This window comes from Ictidomys tridecemlineatus, chromosome 3, assembly GCF_052094955.1.
Source record: "Ictidomys tridecemlineatus isolate mIctTri1 chromosome 3, mIctTri1.hap1, whole genome shotgun sequence".
NCBI classification, from domain to species: Eukaryota; Metazoa; Chordata; class Mammalia; order Rodentia; family Sciuridae; genus Ictidomys; species Ictidomys tridecemlineatus.
The window spans coordinates 157,841,204-157,863,272 of NC_135479.1; positions in this window are offsets into that span (position 1 = coordinate 157,841,204).

Consider the following 22,069-nt stretch of genomic DNA (forward strand, 5'->3'; position numbering starts at 1 on the left):
TCTCAATGTTAAAAAAAAAAAAAGACAGATGGTAAAGCACTTTGTATGATTTTTATTTTGTGTGTTTTGTGTGTAATCCACAACATACAATTTCTCAGACACCAAGTGTCATAAATACTCAATTTTTCCACTTTACAGTTCTCTTCTGTGTACTAAGTAGGACAGCATATGAAGAATCACCTCTATTTTCACCAACACCAAAACTGAATAACAATTATTCAGTATCTCTGGAACTAAGCCTGAAGTGAGAAGCCAGATCTTTAAGCACATGGCTTTTGGTGCCATACTCTAAGTATTTAAGTACTGGATCTGTACTATGACTATGTATAATTGTTTCTCCTGCAAACCTTAATTCCTCATCTATAAACAGGGGACAATAATGGTACCTAAGCACACAAAGTTCTGTGTAAAAATGATAATTCTTTTGAACTGAATTAATAAATATGTTCATACACCTAAATCAGGTCATTGCTTTTAAGAGCAAAAATTCCTTACCAAATTGTTCAAAACTGATGGCCATGATAGAGTACAGAAAGTCCCAGGTATCATCCAGTTTTTAGTTTATCTTATCTCAACTTGCTTTACCAAGAACATTATTGCAAGATGATTAAGACCCAAAGAAATTCATCATATCTCATGCCTATTAGTCTTGCCAGGATTTGGCTATTCTTAGAAAGTGAATCAAATTCTACTTATTTATGCACTGAACATAATTACAATACTTTTATAATAATTGTTTTTTCATTTATTGGATACTTTTCTATTCTAAATAATATTCTGAATACTTTTGTACAGATACTATGTAAAATCAAAATCTTATGATGTACATTGCTATGGATTGAAGATTTGCCACCTCCAAAACTTACTTTCCTAATTCATTGGTGTTTCTCCTGTGACTGACAAGGAGCCAGCTGCTCAATAAACTATCACAAGCTGAACTGACTGGAAAGGAATTAAAACATCATCGTGTATTAACTTCACAATTAAGAGAACAGAAATAGCAAAAGGAAAAGTTGGAATGAGGAAATAAATTTCAGACTTGACAACTTTGTCTTCTTCGGTTTATTGAAGGGTAATCAAAGCTCTACTTAGAAGTATATACTAGCAGCTGCAAAATCAGGTAACTTTAATTTGCATGATTATAATTTTAAAGTGCTCATTGGTAGCATAAATTGATTAATAAAGTACTGCATGGAGAGTTTGTTTATTGAAACATCACTGAATAAGCATCTAGCTTTGTTTGCCCATTTTGTATATTTGTATTCTGTTTTGATCATGAGGAAAGATACTGTCTTTCTGAATCATACTCCAAGAATTTTCAGATATTTTGAAATTATAAATGATCGGTTTGATATGAGATATTTCTTTCCTCTTTTTCATTACTTCTATACCTGATCAAAGAAAAAATCAAGAGAGATTTGTTTGCCTATCTTGTGCTCTTAATTCTAATTATAGACTATTTCTTTAATAAAAAACATAACTCAAATTTAGAGACATGATTTTCTCAAGAAGTTTACAGTATTTTTAATATACAGAAGACATCGGTGAAATGTATATGGCATAATCTAGTTCCAAAAAGCAGACAGGCTTATAATCTGCATTATAAGCCATGGCTTTGCCTCCATACTTATCTGTTACAGGTAACATTTATTATATTCATTTGAATGTATAACCTTATTTAAAATAAGCATTTTACGTAAGAGCATCTAAGCAGAGGTTACTCCTTTAAACCTACCCACTCATTAAAAAACACTAATTGGCATTAACACTTTTGTCTGTAAAGTGTTCTTTTCTAGCATCTTCTTTCTTGGATCATTTTACCAGACTCACAAAATAGTTTACAGATTGTTGAGACTATTAGGTGTGTAGAGTGAGCAACTGATACAACTGAGCAGTGAAGAGGAGAAAAAAAAATCTATGCGGTAGTACTTGGTCACTTCCAGTTATAACAATTTTCCAAGTAGACATCATCTGTTAAAATATCTGTGCCACCTAGCTTTAGAAGAAAATGATGATTGGAGGTGTTCATGTTGTAAGGGAGAGGTTAGGAGGAATAAATGAGCTCTGGAAAAATATTAGAATTGAGTTTATTCATGCATTGTTTAATTATGTCTTTATTAAGTAACATTAAGTTTTAAAAAAAGATATATTTTTCCCCAAAATCATTAGTCTCAAAGTATCTCAGTTAATTATTTAGGACTTTTTGTTTTGTTTTGTTTTGTTTTGCTTTAATTCCAAAATTGGATCCAGAACCTTGCCCATGCTAGGCTCAGATAGTTATGGTTTTGAATCTCTTGCAGTGATCAAATATTCATTTTCTTTATTCTCCAAACTATTGGAAACCCTCAGTTTCGAGTTGGGTACAAGGGCTCCTGGAATTAAGACTGTTTCTAGTGGCCAGGGTAATAAAAGCATCCTTTGCAACTTGGTATAATAAACCTGCTAATGGGATATGAAGAATGGTAGACAATTTCTGTGGAAAAAAAAATCCTTAAAGGATATGGTTCTTCTTTCCACAGAAATTGTCTACCACTCTTTATATCCCATTAGCAGGTTTATTATACCAAGTTGCAAAAGATGCTTTTTATCCTTTTTTATTTTTGCCAATTGTAAATGGACAAAATGGTTGGGTCTCTGACAATTTGAATCATAACTTGTTATAAAGAATGTCATCAAGCTAGAAGAAATTTGATCCTTTATACTGGGATACATGAAAGCCCTAGATTAACTCCTTCCAGATTTCTTAAGAGAAAATAAACTTCTGTGTTAAGTCATTGTTATTTTGGGGGTTTCTGTTTTTAACATGTTCACTTTCAAAGATCAATTTTGTTTTTTTTTTTTGTTCCCCTTGGTAGCTAATACAGAAACTATCAAGAATCATTGACTAAATACAACCAAATACAATCCTCCAAAACTGGATGAAAAATAGTAAATAATAAAAAGAAAAGATAAATAATTTAACCATAAACTTAAAAATTACCATAAACAAATTTAGAAGATAAAAGAAAAGATTTAGTAAATTTAATGAGCTTTAATGGCAGACATGGCATTAGGATATAAAATGTACAAAGAACAATTGCATTTGGAAAAAGAAAACAAATATCCCTATAGAACAATAGACAAAATAAATGCAGAACAAACAACTTAGGAAGAACCAATCTAAAAGCCTTAAAAGCATTTGAAAAGGTCCTCAAATATTTTGATAGGGAAATTAAAGTAACAATGAGATATTACTTTTGGACTGTCAAAAGTTAAAAAGAATGAGGATGTCTATCACTGTTAGTAATGCAGGAAGAAGAGTAATTTTATGCATAGCTGGTGGCTGGGGAAATTATTAATTGTTACTGGCTTTTTGGAAAACAATTTGGAAATATCAATTAAAGTTTTAAATGCATTTTTAAAAATGTAACATTCTCATTTCTGGAACACTTTTCCAAGTAAAAATGGTGAGAAATATGCAAGAATACTGATTGCAATATTTTTCAAAGTGGCAAACAAAACAAAAAAAAATAACAACAGAATAACAACAACAAAACTTCTGGAAACTTCGCCGATAGGATAATTGCTGAATAAATTATGATACTATATGATATAGAAAAGCATGCAGTCATTAAAATAATGAATTGAAGTGGTAACTTGATAAGGCAGGTTTTCAATGAAGTATTTTTGAGTAAGAAAAATCGGAACATAAGGATATACACACAATCATATATATATGATTGATCCCATTTTATTAAACAACTAACACCAGTGTAAGATGTGTCAATATGTTTACCTAAACATAAAAATATAGATAAAAATTTTGAAAATTCATTCTAAATTGTTAACCAAGGGCTGGGTATGTAGTTCTGTGGTAGAGAACTTGACATATCCAAGGCCCTGAATTTGATCCCCAGCATATCTCTCTCTCTCTCTCTCTTACACACACACACACACACACACACACACACACACACACACACACACACACAAATAAATAAATAAATAAACACTTGCTAACCAAGATTAGATATGGGGTGGCTAAAAGCAAGAGGAATGTTGTGAGTGGAAGGATAGAAGAATGAAGACCTGATATGGGTTGTGGCAACAGAAAATAGGCAAGCCAAGAAAAACCAAGTTTTAGAATATGTTTGACTTATTTATATATAAAATTAATTATATGTTTTATATATACATGTTCGTAGACATATACTGAATTCTAATCCTAATTTTATATCAAGAAATACCAGCTTTTTTTTGGTACCAGGGATTGAACCCAGGTGCACTTAACCACTGAGTCATATCTTCAACCCCTTTTTTATTTTTCATTTTGAGACAGGGTCTTGCTAATTTGCTTAGGGCCTTACTAAATTGCTGAGGCTTACCTCAAATTTATAATCCTCTTGCTTCAACGTCCCAAGTTGCTGGGATTACCGGCATGCACCACCATGCTCGGCAATGTCACCATCTTGTTACATAAAAATATGTTGTAGGAAGAGTAGAAAATACAAAATATTTTTTTAAATCCATAATTCCATATATATGTGTGTATGTGTGTATTCCCACAGATACTGTTTTGCAATTCATTCTTAAGTTTACAAACATCTTTAATAATTCTCAGAAGCATATGATCTTACATTATAACAAATATTAAACTATTGCTTCTCTAGTCACATATCAAGTTCTTTCACAAATGTTCTCATTCTTAAATCCCAATAAAAATTGGGAAGGGAAATAAGAGGGTTTGAAAGCATTGTTCTTTACTTCATCATAAATCTTTGGCAAATCTGTATATGGAAATCATTCTCTTTTTCTCTTTCCAGCATGTAATATATTATAACATCTTCTATGATATCAACCCTTCTATCTTAGGAAGAAAAAAGAATGACTATTAAGAATATAAATTCTTTGGCTCCCAAACAATTGATTAATGTCTGTATAGTCAATGCTGCATAACATTTCCTCTTTAGAAGAAATTATTGTAAGATTTGAGATCTGACTTTTGGTTCTGTATATTAGAGTATTTGATCAACTACATTTTAAGTGGAATGAATTGTGTTCATTAATTTATAAGAGATCCTCAAAGGGTCCTCTATATTTAAGAGTAATTTTTTCATTTTATTCTCAAGCCAATTATTTTTGAGATTTGATCATTTGAGTATAACAACTGTTGACAGAATATACTTCTTACTTGATTTTTGTTGTTGTTGCTGTTTTTGTTATTGTTGGTACCAGGTATTGAACTCATGGGAGTCTGACATCCTCAGCCTTTTTGCTTTTTATTTTGAGACAGGGCCTCGCTAAGTTGCTTAGGGTCTTGCTAAGTTGCTGAGCCTGGTCTTGAACCTACAATCCTCCTGCCTCAGCCTCCTGGGTTACTGGGATTACAAGCATGTGCCACCCAGGACTGGCTCACCTGATTTTTTTAAAGTCACTACTTAATATTTAGGCCCATATTTTAATTCCCTTTCTTTATTCAGCATAGGGAAGAGGTAATTGTGTCTCTTACACCTAAGTAGTAATATAATAATATCATAGGTCAAATGTGAATCTCCAACTGCCATGCCTATCTACATTATACATTTGGCATCTACCAACTATCAACTAAGCCACATTAGCATTTCACAGATTCTTCCCTTTCTTGGGACTTATTATTTTTCAGACACAGTCATAACACCCATACCACCATTACCATACACACCTTCCATTGCTCCCCACCATATATCTTCAGAACCTACTAGTGCATGTCTCCAGATCAGTCAGAAATGAAAACAGACTTATGATTTTTAGCATTTGCCTATCATTAATTCTGAATTAAACCTCTCTGAAAATCAGTCTAGTTAGTTTCTTCTACATTTGGATATTTTGAATCCTTAGAGCTTATTGAAACCCAAGTTAAATTGTTCTGTCTGCTTTCTCTGGATTTACTCTTTTTAAAATGTCCAAACATACCACACTTGTTTTCTAAAATCACATGGAAAGTTCTAATATCCATGTCATACAAATCAAAAGCCAGTAAGGATGATGTTTCTCTAGTTTCATTTCATATGGCCTAGGATTTCTGTGAGGTTACTGTTGACTGTCAGTTTACAAATTCTAATTAAAAGTATATTCTTGTAAGAAGCAACAAAGATCATCTCAATTAGACGGTCATATTTGATATTTTTAGTAAAACTAATTAGTTATAATTTTTGTAGTAAGTGCTTCAAAAATTAACAATAAATAGAATTTATTGTTAGTCTATTTCTACTCTCAGTATTACTGTAAGATGATTCAATATAAATGTCTCTACTATCTTCTCTTTTTCCCCAATGAGAAATGGTGAATTAATTGGTTTGAGGTATAGTTATGCCAAAGTAGCCATTAGTAGTGAAAACTGATTACATGAGCTGTTGACTCTAACTCAGAATTGTATTTTGTTTTTTAACATCATTTCACCAAAGTTATTTAAACAGTCTGAAAGCCTTTTGCTCCAGAGAGTCCTTTTCAAGTTTTGAAGTCCTGGAAAAGTGACTCAAAGTTAAGTGGCTAACTGGGTAGGTCTTCTTCTTCTTCTTCTCCTTCTCCTTCTCCTTCTCCTTCTCCTTCTCCTTCAAACTTAAAGGAATCTAAAGATCAGAAGGATATTAGGGTATTAATGGATACTGAGGGAGGTCAAAGAGGAGGGAGGATTCTAATCCTTCCTTGCTCAGGTGAGTCATTCTCTTGGGCTCAGTTATCTCCCTCCAAATGGTTGGTTTCCAGGTCCTCTCTGCTCATGACACTTGTGTTTCCTAATACCTAGTGCCTGCTCCTACACATTTTATTCCTTGTAAGCCTTCAAAATATGCTAAGTGCTTCAAACTTAAAAGGAGATTTACATAGCTATTTGCTCTATGCCTTTAAGTGTTAAAACTACTTAAAAAAATTTGTTAAGTATGAGAGTATAAGCAATAGCATACATAGAAAGAGGTTTGAATGAAGTTGAATGAAACTTACTTCTCTCTTCTCACACATCTCTTGTTCCCATTTTGTTTCTTAGGTACATTCTAGAAATTTGTACACATGCACGTGCACATGCATGCACTCTCTCTCTCTCTCACACACACACACAAACACACTTTTAGATATCTTCAATATCACAAATATACTCCTTGAACTCTACTGTCCATTGAATGCAAACCATGAGGAAGTCACCACTGAGATCAGAATTGGATAAAGTACAATTTTGTTCCAAATGCACCATACAACTTGTCTCTCTGACTATAGCTTCTCCTTGTCCCAAACCATCCAGACAGGCTGCCATGGCTATTTTCCTAAAGTACTGCTTTCTACATGTCTCTGCTCCAGGAGTCAATAATGTTTCCTATAATCAATTTCTCAATTTCTCTGGCTAAGTTTCTGAGCTTTTAAATCATGCTGTTCAATTTATTAAAATATCTAATAGTGTTCCTAACATTATTAATAATTACAAATCTTAAATGTGAATGCTTACCTGCAGAAAGGTCAATTTTATCTTCTTCCCATGAGAAATATCACAACTTAGTCCCATCCCCTGACATTTGCTTATGTTGTTTCACTTGAGGATCTTTTCTCCTCTTCAGCTCAGGGAATGTTCCTATACATTATACCTAAACCATGCATTGCATGGGTAAGAAAACTGTGCCTACCAGGATTAAATGATTTCCTATAAGGCTCATGCCTATTTTCTGAAAGAGATAGAAATAACTTTTACCCTGACCACTAGTTTTTGCTTTATCCTACACTTCATTAAAATGAATTCCAGATATGTTAACAAGCAGCCATAAAGAAAAGAGTTAAGTGTGGTAAATGCATTAGTTTATTGGGTTTCTTCATTGTTACTGTGTGTAAGTACAAGTAACACAAGAAAGTAATCACGGTTCATTCTGGAGTGGGTAGACTGGGGTGCTGAGGAGTCCTCTGGTGCAGCATCTGAGTTAAGCAAAGTGGATGAGTGACTCTCCACCTTCTCCTCTGTAATGGGGCCAGTGATACTTGCCTTGCACACTTGAGTGGAGAGGGAGAATTTTTTGTCCACTCAGAGAAAGAGTGCTTTCATTTGGGATCACAATGACCTGTTTTCCCTTTCTTCTTCTCCTGTTATCAATATAAAGTATGAAAATGAAATAATATTGTAAATTATTTGGTAAAGGGAGAATGTCCAATGCATTTAGCCTTACTTACTCAGTAACTCAATCCCTCCAATACTGACTTAAGCCAATGAACTCCTTCACTCAAACCTGTTCCATGTCCTTCTCCCCACAGCCTGCTGGCTCCCACTTCCTGCTTTTCCACCCCTGCCCTAATCCAGTCTTCCTGCCTATGTGAAGTTTTTGTAAACCATCTTCTCTAGACACTCCTCTCTGTCAGGATACTCATTGTTTTCATTCCTTTATTCTCTAAAACTGAACTTGTATCTCAATAACTTCCTCCCCTTGTCATCATGTTCTGGCTATGATGCTCAATATACCTGGATACAGGTACATATTTCAAAGCCCTTCTTCTACTCCTGCCAAGGCCCCTACTCTCTACAGCTTGATATTGGTTGCTCTGGCCTATTCTAGCATCTGCCAAGGTCCAAACTGTGTGGGTAAAAGTTGCCTTGTGATTTTCACAGGTCCTAGGCAGGCACTTTTATCTTGTGGGGACCCTTTATCCATAGAGAAATATTAAGGTAGGTTTACAGTTGTGTTGATGTAAAGACAAATATAATCTGGGCTGGTTTATTTTATCCGTCATTAATATTACACTCATATTTTTCTTCTGATTTGTCTTAAGACAAAACATTTTCCTGCATCCCTGAGAGCACTGTGGACCCTTGGCATTGTGACTTCCATCCTGATAGGTGACTCGGCTTTGTGAGAGGCAGATGTTCTTGAGTTCCGTTTTACATGAACTTGAGATGTGCCAGAGAGAAAAAAGGGGCACAGATGGATAAAAGAAAAGTAACCCTCTTTTATGTGTCAGCGGTGAATCATTTCTCACTTTAGCACGTGATGCTTCCTTACCTATCTTGAGCAAATGCTTTCAGCTCACTTTTAGGCCTACCCCTTTTCAGAGAATATCCTTAGAAGCATGGATTTGTTAGAGCTTGATGAAGCTTCAACCTTCCTCAGAAGTGAAGCTGACTTGCTTCTGCTGCAGACCATGACCTTGGTTGGTAAGACTCATGATGTCTGTTGGCTTCACTCATTTTACTACTTCAAGGTGGCAACTATGATATTTGATTGATTGAGAGGAGCCATCAGTTCTGGAGCCAAACTTATTGCTTGGGGTTGAATCAGCCTCTATGAATCTCTGATTCTGAGCAATGAAGAGCTCAGAGTGTCCACACTAGGAATGAAAGATAGCTGGGAGGTGGCCCAGGCCTTACTCACTTGGCCTTCAGACAGTTGTGTTTTTTTCAGAAGCCACTATTACAACATTTATGACCCAGGAGAGGACCACCAATAAAGACATTTTTAGAAGACTTAGTTGTAGGTGAATAAATGCCTTAGGAGAGAGAGACTAGATAGTGACTTAACCCAGAGGTATAGATTGTACGCTGTAAGAAAAATGAATGGGAAACGTTATGGCAAGGAGAATGAGAATTTGTCTCTGGTCCTCTTCAGAACTTCTTAATGTTGGAACTTGGCCCTCTGGTGGTCTCCTATGTCAGCAGAGTCACTGGGCCGACACTAAAGGAAAGGTAATTCACTCACTGCAATTCATAATTTTTTGGTCCTTTTATACAAGAACAAAGGCTAATAAGGTTAGTCTCAAGAAAAAGGCCAAGTTCTACACTAAAATCTCTAAATACATGTTACCTTTTATCTCCTTTCCCTTTACATGTCCAGGCTACATAGCCATCCTCCAAGTTTCAGCTAATTGGAGATTAAGAAATCAGATTCACAGTGTGGTCTAGAATCAGGTCACATATGTGTTTTAATTCCAAAATCATTTAACAGTGTACCATAAAAAGTGAATGTTGTTCTAGTATCCAGAATTAGTTAACATTAGACTTTAGTAATATCAATTATAATTCAAGCTAGTTATTTAAGACATTATATTTCCATCATATCAATCAGACTTGGATCAGTTCCCAGTGTCCAGTCATTGGATTTCATTACTGTGATTAAATTTCAAAGTACCTAATTATAATCCATCAAGTCAAATACAGTAATAGAAGCATTCCTGAAGTCTGGCTGTTTATACACAAGTTTATCACAGGTAGTTAGACATTTAAGGACAAGACAATAGTGGTGGCAGGAAGAAAATCAAAATTGAACCAAAATATTAGAGATGATTGGATGATTCATTTAGTAGAATCAGCATTGTAAATAGTTACTCAAAATATACCAGTCAACATCATTTTTAATTTTTTGAACAATCCTTCTAATTTTATTCAATACCGTAAAAAGGGACTCATAAAAAAATATTCAGAGAGAGATAATAGCAGTTACTTCTGAGTTGTTTGTGGGTAGATTATTAAATTCTTTATACATTTCTCTTTACATTTTCTCCAATAAATGATGTCATCTTTATATTGTACAAGATATTTAATCATCTAAATCTATGAAATCATGTAAGCAAAAATTTCACTTTACATATGAGAAAATCAAGTCTCTAAGAGATGAGATGATTGCTTTATATATCATAAGTAGGAAAGTCAGTACTAAAATTCATGTTCCCTGATTCAAATACATTGCAGTTTGCATTTCCAGCTCTGCATTGTTTATAATCTTAAGGAAAAAGTTGACAGATTTCATATACTTCATTTTTTAAAAATATCCCTGCAAGGGCCTGAAGTTCACATAGGAAAGGTTTTCCAAAAAGTACTTTCTCCTACTGTTTCTGGAGGTAATGAAATAGAGTGCATCATGGGGCAGGTGTGAACCTACTAATTGAGATAAAAAATTGGAGGTAGAAAAGCTAAGCATTCGCTAAAGAAAGCATGCTATAATGGAGGAGCACTGATTTAGGAGGTGGGTGATCTAATTTATAGAATCATTGTTTTATTGACTGTCACTAATTGGCCATGTAACTATGGTATTATGCACATCTCTCTCTTCCTGGATTATTTACTAAGAAAATGGGGGAGAGGAGACACTTTTCCAGGTTATCTTCTAATTTCTTTCAATTGATGATATTTGTTTTGAAATGCACAGCATTTACTTGAAGCATACACATACAAAATATGTGCTAAATGGGAATTTTTAAAAAACAAGCATATTTTTGTAAACACAACACAAAGCAAAATCAGTGTTTGCATAAATGGACCAAAATATTAAATGCAAAGCAAACCCCGTATTTAAAAGACAAACAACAAATGGAAAACCAGTGGATGATGGGTTAGATGGAAATATAGAATATTCTTACCAAGAAGCTTTAGTGGCAGATTGTTTGTAATCAAGGAAACAGAAGGAAGGACATCATAGATTATAATAACAAGTATTGAGCAACAGAATTCTTTGCAGACACAAGGATGGTGGAGGAAGTGACAAATGGTGCCTAACTTCATTGCCTCCTTTGTACATACTCTTTCCCAAGTCCTACTGCCCACTCTGGGAAAACATCTGATGGGGATCATCTACCCTATATTACAGGTGGTGGTGGTTACTGAGCTGGCATTACCCATTAGTGCCACAGACAGAGTGTGTCTTCCTGGGCTATGGGCTAGGATTTTCCCCCTTCCAGTTAAATGCTCTCCCCTCAACCTTCCAGCTATCTACATGAGGAACTGTGATCTGAGACTCATCTTCTGCTAAAACTCATTTTTCTTTGAAAGTAAATTTCTTATTCATCTATACTGGCTATCTGCCTCAGGGGGAGAGAACTTAGGAAGTATTGAAGTGAGCCTAGAGAATCTGCCTCAGGTATTCACAAGACTTCCGCCCCATTTCACCTAAAATCTTTTCTGGGTTAACCATTTTGTGCAGGGGCTTCTTTGCTTAGGGATGGAACATGGCTATAAGAGGAAGCTGAAGAGAGAAAAGTAATAACATATGGAAGAAATATGAGTCACTTTTATTATTTGACAAAAATAACTATTCTCTCTCCTCAATATCCCCTCCAAATCTAGCACATAATTCTCTTTGCCGATTTTCATTCAAAGATTAAAAATATGGTTTGAATAAGCTCCTTTCTCTAATATTTTCATCAAAGACCTGGGGTAGGAAATGCCACTGACCTCCTTTGGAGACCTCACTTGTCTTTAAGGTGCTCATCCACTTATCATCAAAGATTTAATGAAGACCATGGACCTAAAATTTTGTTTAGCAGTAACCAGACCTTTCTGAGTGAAGATTTTTAAGGGGAACTGAGGAAATTTTACAAGGACCAAGGCAATAGCCTAGGGCATGGAGTTATTAGTGGAGATAGGTTATGGGGTTTGGAAAAGTAGGTAAGTATTTGCTGGTATAGTAGGTAACATTCTTGCAACAAAGTGTTCTATGGTGCTGTGTTGTACACACAACAGAACAAAATCATTGTTTGCATAAATGGATCAGAATACTAAATGCAAAGCAAACCCAGTATTTAAAAGACAAACAACAAATGGAAAGCCAGAGGGCAATGAGTTAGATGGAAATATAAACCTCTGCTTGCTGAGACATTGTTTTTTTCCTATAGAATCATCATGTGAGTGTATTTTCAGAATATGCATTTTCAGGATATGATTTTATATGACTTTCACAATTTTATATATTTTGATGGCTCCAAGTCAATAAGCAGATTTACTAGAAATGAGATCATGTCAATCAATATGAACATACCCAGTGGATATTTCTACAAGTAGTATAACAGTAGTATATTTGTTGTTGTTTTCTCTTCAGGGAAGAAGAAATACTGGGTTTGTGATGGGAAGAATTCATATATTGAGGCTATGGTTAAAAGGACTGAAGATGATGGAAAAATAATTGTTGAGACTAGAGAGGGAAAGGTAAAAGAACATCAAATTCATCTTGGTAATGTTCTCTATTTAATCAGTCATTAAACATTTCCTTTCTCTAATATTTTCATTAAAAACCTGGGGTAGGAGATGGCACTGATACCAGTCAGAGATGGCACTTGTCTTTAAAGTACTCCTCTACTTACCATCAAAGATTCAATGAACACAATTTAATAAATAAAACAGTTGCCATGGCAAACATCATAGGATCTGAAATTCATGTCCTTTTCTACATCTATGGTTCAAGGTCTTTTTTTTTTTTAAGATTGACCTTGGAGTAAATAATGACCTAATAGATTTATTAACCAAATTATGTTTGTTGGATAAAGGAAGAGGTATATAATCTGAATAAAAATAGCACAGTGTCAGAGAGCCAAGAGATGGGGGAAATGGCCAATGATGTCAAAGGCTAGAGAAAGACATTGAAGGCTTGAAGAAAGATTGTAATCCCAGCCAATCAGGAGGGAGACTGAGACAAGAGGATTGTGTGTTCAAAGCCAGATTCAGCAAAAGTGAGGCACTAAGAAACTCAGTGAGACCTTGTTTCAAAATAAAAATACAAAATAGGGTTAAGGATGTGGCTCAGTGGTCAAGTGCCCCTGAGTTCAATCCCTAGTACCAAAAAAAAAAAAAAAAGAAAGAAAGAAAGAAAGAAAGAAAAGAAAAAAATAAGCCTGAATTTCAGAATTATGACCTCTGAAAGAAAAGATTAGGTCAAGTGCTGTGTCACAGTATTGTAAGGTTCAAGGGGAAAGGTGAAATGAAACCATGACAGCCCCCAACCTCTTTTACCTATCTATCATCAGGACATTCAAAGCAGCTGTGTAGGAGGAGACAGCTCACTCTCAGAACCTTCACCTCTATCACTCACCTGGTGTTGATCTGCTAGCCCCAAGAATGAACATTTTTGCCTGACTTTGATGAACACTTCTTTGTGGATTTTATAGATAATTCTTTGGCCCTCTCTGAATTCTTTCTAATTCTTTTCCATCCCTACTTTGAATCAAGTCATAACCTATAATGAACAGTTATAATTACTATCAAGAAAGTTTATCTTTTTTTTTTAAAGAGAGAGAGAATTTTTTTTAATATTTAGTTTTTAGTTTTCGGTGGACACAACATCTTTGTTTTATTTTTATGTGGTGCTGGGTTCGATATGTGGTGCTGAGGATCGAACCCAGCACCCCGTGCATACCAGGCGAGCACACTACCACTTGAGCTACGTCCCCAGCCCCAAAGTTTATCTTTCTAATGTTCTTATCTTTTTATTGAAATAACTTTAATCTAAGGGAGTGCCTTTGCAGTTGTAAAATTCTGGATGCCATTTGTAAATACCATTCTTTAATGTCTTCCAGAGAGTATATATCTGTGTGTAAAATAATCCCATATTTGATGGATTTTATAACTAAGTAATGGAATTAAGGAAAAATTTTAAAAGTGGTCCTTTTTAAAAGGAAAATTCAGAATGCTCCAATTCAGTTAAGTATGGACACAAAGGGACATTTGCTTTGAGATAATATAGTATTAGGAAAAAAAAGCAGAGGCTGGGGATGTGGCTCAAGTGGTAGCGCGCTCGCCTGGCATGCATACGGCCAGGGTTCGATCCTCAGCACCACATCCAAAGATGTTGTGTCTGCCGAAAACTAAATAATAAATATTAAAAAAATCTCTCTCTCTCTCTCTTCTCTTTCTCTCTCTCTCTCTCTCTCTCTCTCTCTCTCTCTCTCTCTCTCTCTCTCTCATGCTCTCTTAAAAAAAAGAAAGGAAAAAAAGCAAAACGTAGATCTAAATGTCTTTTATCTCTTTTCCATCATTGTTTGTGCTTTTCTTTTTTCTTGGGGATCAATCAGAGGTTCTTAGTACAATCACTCTACCAGTGGGTTATCCTCTCAGCCCAATTGTCAACTTAGATAAAAAGACTTTATTGAGATAAAATTTACATACTATATAGTTCACCTCCTTAAAGTCTACAGTAAATAGTTTTTACAAGTATGGTTGAGAATTATGCAATAATACCGCCGGTTATCGGTGATGAGTTCTGTATCTTGGTAGCCTCAGAGTAGGCCCAGGAATGCTCAGTGGGATGGTCAAAAGATGGAAAACAGGTGGGATGAAGGGGGAAGGACAGGATGAAGCAGCCCTGGATACAATAATTAACAACCTTATAGCTCCCTGTAGGGAGGGGCAATTCCTGGGATAGGTTACCTTAGCAACAGGGAGCAGAGGCAAGTTCTTGATAAGGATGAAGGAAGGGCTCTAAAGAAATTAACACTTCAATCTCTCAGAGGCCAGTCTCCAACTTCCTGGACTCACTCAAATTTGGCCTCCTTGATCTGACTTGACTCGATTTACCTACCAATACTTATTGCCTGTCTAATTCTGGCTTCATTCCCCACTCTAATTTTAGGAACTCCTTACTACTGTAAGGAAAAGGGGCAAATACTGCTCTGGCTTCTTTGAGCTGAGTGGGGGAGCTCGACGTGAGGTGAGGCAAGCAGTTTGGATTTCCCTTTTAGAATTTGGGTCAGATTGAAATCTGGTTGGGGAAGATCAGATTGTAAAGTCATCTGGGGATGGGTGCTTCCATGAGAGAAACAAAAACATGAGTACTGAGTAACCGTTTCAGCATCTGGAACATGTCAATGTATAACATGAAGATGATAGAAGTTCTCTCACCAGGGGGTGTGAGGGCTGAGAAGTTGTCCCCATAATAAGGCCAGAGTGGACAAGGCTTTTATTTGGGAATATAAATCTTTAACATCCTCAGAGTTATCAGGAAGGTAAACACACATTTAACTTTTAATGTTACAGATGTCCATTACCATAAGATGTAGTTAAGCTACTTAATGTCATCTGATCTCAAAAAATCTTTGTAGTTGTATGACCTCTGTGTCTAGTAGAGAATGCTTTATGTCTATTTCTTAGGGCTAGATAATCATGTTAGTAAATATTAATCCTACCTGTGTAGGAGGTTAGGAAGATCTGTAAGCCTTAAACTGGCTAAAAACTTCTGACTTGGCTGTTTCACTTGATAGTTATTAAGCGTTCCTTCTTAAGAATCTCTCTCTTATAGTCTCCAGTCTTATTTATTTTGGGAGGCTAACACAAGTGTGTATCTTAAATTACATTCAACTATTATTATTTTTTAAATGTCCAGGAATAGCTGTGATTTGGTTTTAGCTGTTTTTGCTAGGTGTTTAAGATGAAGCAGGTCAAACTGACCCTGTTTCTATCTATTGTTAAAAGTCAGATGAGTTCCCATGGGAGTCACTCTCGAGGGAACTTGAGAGCAGCTTCTTAGTTCTGCTAGTGCCTTTTGTTTTTTAAATTTTTTATTTATTTTTCTTTTTTCTTTTTTTTTGTTTGTTTTTTATTGGTTGTTCAAAACATTACAAAGCTCTTGACATATCATATTTCATACATTAGATTTAAGTGGGTTATGAACTCCCATTTTTACCCCAAATACAGAGTGCAGAATCACATCGGTTACACATCCACATTTTTACATAATGCCCTATTAGTAACTGTTGTATTCTGCTACCTTTCCTATCCCCTACTATCCCCCCTCCCCTCCCCTCCCATCTTCTCTCTCTACCCCATCTACTGTAATTCATTTCTCTCCTTGTTTTTTTTCCCATTCCCCTCACAATCTCTTATATGTAATTTTGTATAACAATGAGGGTCTCCTTCCATTTCCATGCAATTTCCCTTTTTTCTCCCTTTCCCTCCCACCTCATGTCTCTGTTGAATGTTAATCTTTTCCTCCTGCTCTTTCTCCCTGCTCTGTTCTTAGTTGCTCTCATTATATCAAAGAAGACATTTGGCATTTGTTTTTTAGGAATTGGCTAGCTTCACTTAGCATAATCTGCTCTAATGCCATCCATTTCCCTGCAAATTCCATAATTTTGTCATTTTTTAGTGCTGCCGTAATACTCCATTGTGTATAAATGCCACATTTTTTTTATCCATTCATCTATTGAAGAGCATCTGGGTTGGTTCCACAATCTAGCTATTGTGAATTGTGCTGCTATGAACATCCATGTGGCAGTATCCCTGTGGCAGTATCCCTGTAGCATGCTCTTTTAAGGTCTTCAGGGAATAGTCCGAGAAGGGCAATAGCTGGGTCAAATGGTGGTTCCATTCCCAGCTTTCCCAGGAATCTCCATACTGCTTTGCAAATTGGCCGCACCAATTTGCAGTCCCATCAGCAATGTACAAGTGTACCCTTTGCCCCACATCCTCGCCAGCACTTGTTGTTTGACTTCATAATGTCTTCCAATCTTACTGGAGTGAGATGGTATCTTAGGGTGGTTTTGATTTGCATTTCTCTGACTGCTAGAGATGGTGAGCATTTTTTCATGTACCTGTTGATTGATTGTATGGCCTCCTCTGAGAAGTGTCTGTTCAGGTCCTTGGCCCATTTGTTGATTGGGTTATTTCCTCAAAAAAATAAAATACTTGGGAATCAACCTAACAAAAGAGGTGAAATATTTATACAATGAAAACTACAGAACCCTAAAAAGAGAAGTAGAAGATGATCTTAGAAGATGGAAAAATATACCCTGTTCATGGATAGGCAGAACTAACATTATCAAAATGGCGATATTACCAAAAGTTCTCTATAGGTTTAATGCAATGCCAATCAAAATCCCAATGGCATTTCTTGTAGAAATAGATAAAGCAATCATGAAATTAATATGGAAAAATAAAAGACCCAGGATAGCAAAAGCAACTCTAAGCAGGAAGTGTGAATCAGGCGGCATAGCGATACCAGATTTCAAACTATACTACAGAGCAATAGTAACAAAAACAGCATGGTACTGGTACCAAAACAGGCAGGTGGATCAATGGTACAGAGTAGAGGACACAGAGACTAATCCACAAAGTTACACCTATCTTATATTTGATAAAGGGGCTAAAAGCATGCAATGGAGGAAGGATAGCATCTTCAACAAATGGTGCTGGGAGTACTGGAAATCCATATGCAACAAAATGAAATTGAATCCCCTTCTCTTGGCATGCACATAAATTAACTCAAAGTGAATCAAGGAGCTTGATATCAAAACAGAGACTCTGCATCTGATAGAAGAAAAAGTTGGCTCTGATCTACATATTGTGGGGTCGGGCTCCAAATTCCTTAATAGGACACCCATAGCACAAGAGTTAAAAACTAGAATCAACAAATGGGACTTACTTAATCTAAAAAGTTTTTTCTCAGCAAGAGAAACAATAAGAGAGGTAAATAGGGAGCCTACATCCTGGGAACAAATTTTTACTCCTCACACTTCAGATAGAGCTCTAATATCCAGAATATACAAAGAACTCAAAAAATTAAACAATAAGATAACAAAAAAAAAATGCTAGTGCCATTTGTGCTAGGATGAGGACAGGTCTTGCTGAGCATGTGGTTTCCCTTGGATGTCTCCCTTCTCCAGTGAACCTCCTCTTCATAGCAAGTACACTGATTGGCTTTCTGTTCTCCAGTGGTCTCATTAATCTCCCTGGAAGGAGGTTATGTGGCCCACAGTTGCAAAGCTCTTTAGAGAAGTTCCTTGTTCCCTGGATTCAGACTGACTCAAGGGCAAGAGCTAAATATTGGTTTTCTTGGCCCTTTTAATTTAACTTTAATTGTTAAGTCTTGATCTTAAACATCTAGCAAATAGGTTTCACCAGTCTTAAATTAAGAGTACTGGGCTTTAACTTTAATGTCTATAACCTTATAATCATTTACCCTTTTTATTAATTGGCGTCTGTAATATCCTATTTGCCCTATAGGTGATGGCTTATTATCTTAAATTAACTCAGGTTTTGTTCTTGAAATCATACCTCTGCAAAACATTAACAGGAAACATTTAGACAGTTTATAAGGAAAATATAAAATAAACTTAATAAGAATAAAAACATATTTAGTCTGTGTAATGATTATCTTGAATTTTGGCTGAGTTATATATTACAACCATCACCATAATGTAATTTTAGAATAATTTTATCATCTCCAAAAGAAGATTTGTGCTCATTAGCAATCACTACTCCTTCTTGTCTCCCCCAGTACCTGTATGCAATGACTCATCTACTTTCTGTCTTTATAAATTTGCCTGTTCTAGCCATTTCATATAAATGGGATCATAAAATAGATTTTTGCGTATTTGTGTGTGTCTGGATTTTTCACTTAGAAAACTTTTTGAAGTGCTTTAATTTTGTGGCATATATACATACTTAATTCCTTTTCATAGCTAAATATAGCCCATTTTGTTTTACCATTTGCCAGTTGATAGTTATTTGGGTTGTTTACATGTTTTAGCTATTATAAATAATGCTGCCATTAATGTGTGAAAGTTTTTGTATCAATATATATTTTCATTTGTCTTGGATAGAGATGTAAAAGTAAAATTGCTGAGTCATACAACTCCATGTTTAGCATTTTGAGGACTAGCCAAACTGTTTTGCATAGTAGCTGCACCATTTTCCATTCCTACCAGCAATGCACAAGTGATACAATTTCTTCTTGTTCTCACCAATACATGATAGTGATAGTATCTCTTTGATTACATCCATATTAATGGGTGTAAAGGAGTATTTTGATATAATTTTTGTTTGCATTTCTCTAATGAGTAACATTGTTGAACATTATTTCATGTACTTGTCTTTGTATATCTTCTTTGGAAAGTATCTATTTAAGAATTTTGCCCATTTTTAATTGGGTTATTGCCTTTCTGCTATTGAGTTATGTATTAGTTCATTTTCTATAATGAAATTTATCTCTGTTGATAAATTTATGAGGTAAAGGGATTTAATTTACTCACACTTCTGGATGTTCAAGGACATAGTACCAGGATAAACAGGTCTGGTGAGGATCTTATGGTGGATAGTATCAAAATGGTAGAAGTACATGTGAGAGAGAGAGAGATCACATAGTTGTCTGGAAGTCGAAGACAATAGGGACTGGCCAGACTTGTTCTTTTATAACAACTCTTTCTTGAGAACTAATTCAGGATCTCTTAAGAACTAGCTAATCCCTTTTGAATGTAGTATTCCCAGTGACCTAAACATCTCTATTAGGCCCCACCTCAAGTGTTCCATGTTATGTCTCAACATTGCTACACTGGGATCAAATTTCCAATATATAAACAGCTGAGGGACACCATAACATCATGCCCCTGGTCTGTAAGATTCACATTCGTCTCATAATACAGAATGTATTCATTCCATGCCAGTAATTCAAATTCTTACCTTCCATCATCAATTAAAAGTTCAAGTCCAAAAGTTTATCTGAGATCTAAGACAAACTTTTTCCAGCAAGGAGCACTTGCAAAAACAGGAAAAAAAAATGTTATATACTTTCAAAATCCAGTGGAAGAACAGATATAGGATAAACATTCTTATTTCAAATGGAAGAAATAGGCAAGTATAAAGAAGTAGTTAATTCAAAGCATGCCTTAAACTCAGTAAAGTGGACATTAAATCTTAAAGTTTAAGTCTGGCATTCTGTTCAAATTGTTATGGGGGAGGGCTATGTTAGTCAGATTTCTGTCACTATAACAATCTATCTGAGATAATTAACTGAGAAATAAAGGTTTATTTCACCTCCATTTTGGAAGTTCTAGTTAATGTTGTTTTGCCCTGTTGCTTTTAGGCCCTGTTGCTTTTAGGCCCGTTGTGAGGCAGTTCAAAATGGCAGTAGCAAGTGGCAGGGTAAGACCTCCTTAGCTTATGACTAGGAATGAGGAGTAGTCTGGCTAAACACTCTATCTCTCAAAGTTATGCCCTCAATTATCAGGAGACCTGATAGTTAGGCCCTACCTCTTAATGGTCCCACCTTCTCCCAATAGCACTACCCTGGGGACCAAGTCTTTAACTCAGAGGTCTTTGGGGGACATCCAAGATCCAAACTATAGCAGTCTCCACAACTTTGTGCAGCCCCACCTCTATGACTTTGCTTGTCACAGGCCTTGTTTTTACTCTCTCAGGTTGCATCTTCACAATGTGTAGAGCTTTCTCCAGCAAGAACTGTATGTTGTCATTACTCTACTTTTTGAGGTCAGCAGTCACCCTAATGACTCCACTTGGTATGGCCTCATAATTTTTGCAGGGGCTTATACCTGTGGCAAACTTCTGCCTGATCCCCAGACCCTCCTTTAAAATCTTGCATTTTGTATGCTTGCAAAACCAGCTTCATGTTGATGCTACAAGGTCCACTACTAGCTTGAGTGTAAGGAATGACTTGTACCTGAGAGGGAGCCATAGAGGGCTTCACTGACTCAATCCAAGGAAATGAATCCTGGGGCAGTACTGGGCAACATTCCCATGGAGAGCTCCCTGGGATAGGTTCCTGAAACAATTATGCCTTTCCTGTCCTCTAAAATATGATGGAGGGGTAGCCTCAAAGGTTTCTTTGATGCCACTGGATTTTTTTTTTTCTCATGGTCCTGGTACAAAGTAACTAATTCCCTTTTATCCATGCTAATTATGTTAGCAAACAGTTACAGGCTTCACCCTAGTCTTTTTCTACTGAATACACTTTTCCACTCTGTTTTCTAGGTAAATCTTTCCCAAATCTTTCCACTCTGTTTATTTTTTATTTCAAGTTTCATTATAAATTTGACTACAAGCAGTCAATTATACCTATTCTGCAGCCTGAATGCTTTATTGTTTTGAAATACCCTCCACTAAATAAACTAGTTCATCATTCTTCCATAAAGTTCTAAGGCATGGACACAATGCATTGAAGTTCTTTGCAATTGTGTAACAAAGATGATCTTTTCTCCAATTTCCAGTTGAATCATCCTTTTCATCTGAAACCATTTCTTAGTCTTTTCATCTTTGAAGCACTCAACAGAATCACTCATAAGATTCTGTGTCGTGTTCCATGACTAAACAATCAGGGTCACTCCAGGCAAACTGGGCTGCACAAAATAACCACACAGAGACAGAGAAATACTTTTTTCTTTGGGTCCTGTGACAGCTGTTCCCACCTTAGGGATTTGGGGAAAGAGAGAGAGAGAGAGAGAGAGAGAGAGAGAGAGAGAGAGAGAGAGAGAGAGAGAGAGAGAGAGAGATGCATGTGTAGAACCCTTTTATTGGAAAGAAGCCATTCAAATGAGGCAAGGGTTTCAGGGGGTTGAGTCTAGCTTCATGCTGTCTGCTGTCAGCAGAGTGACTGAC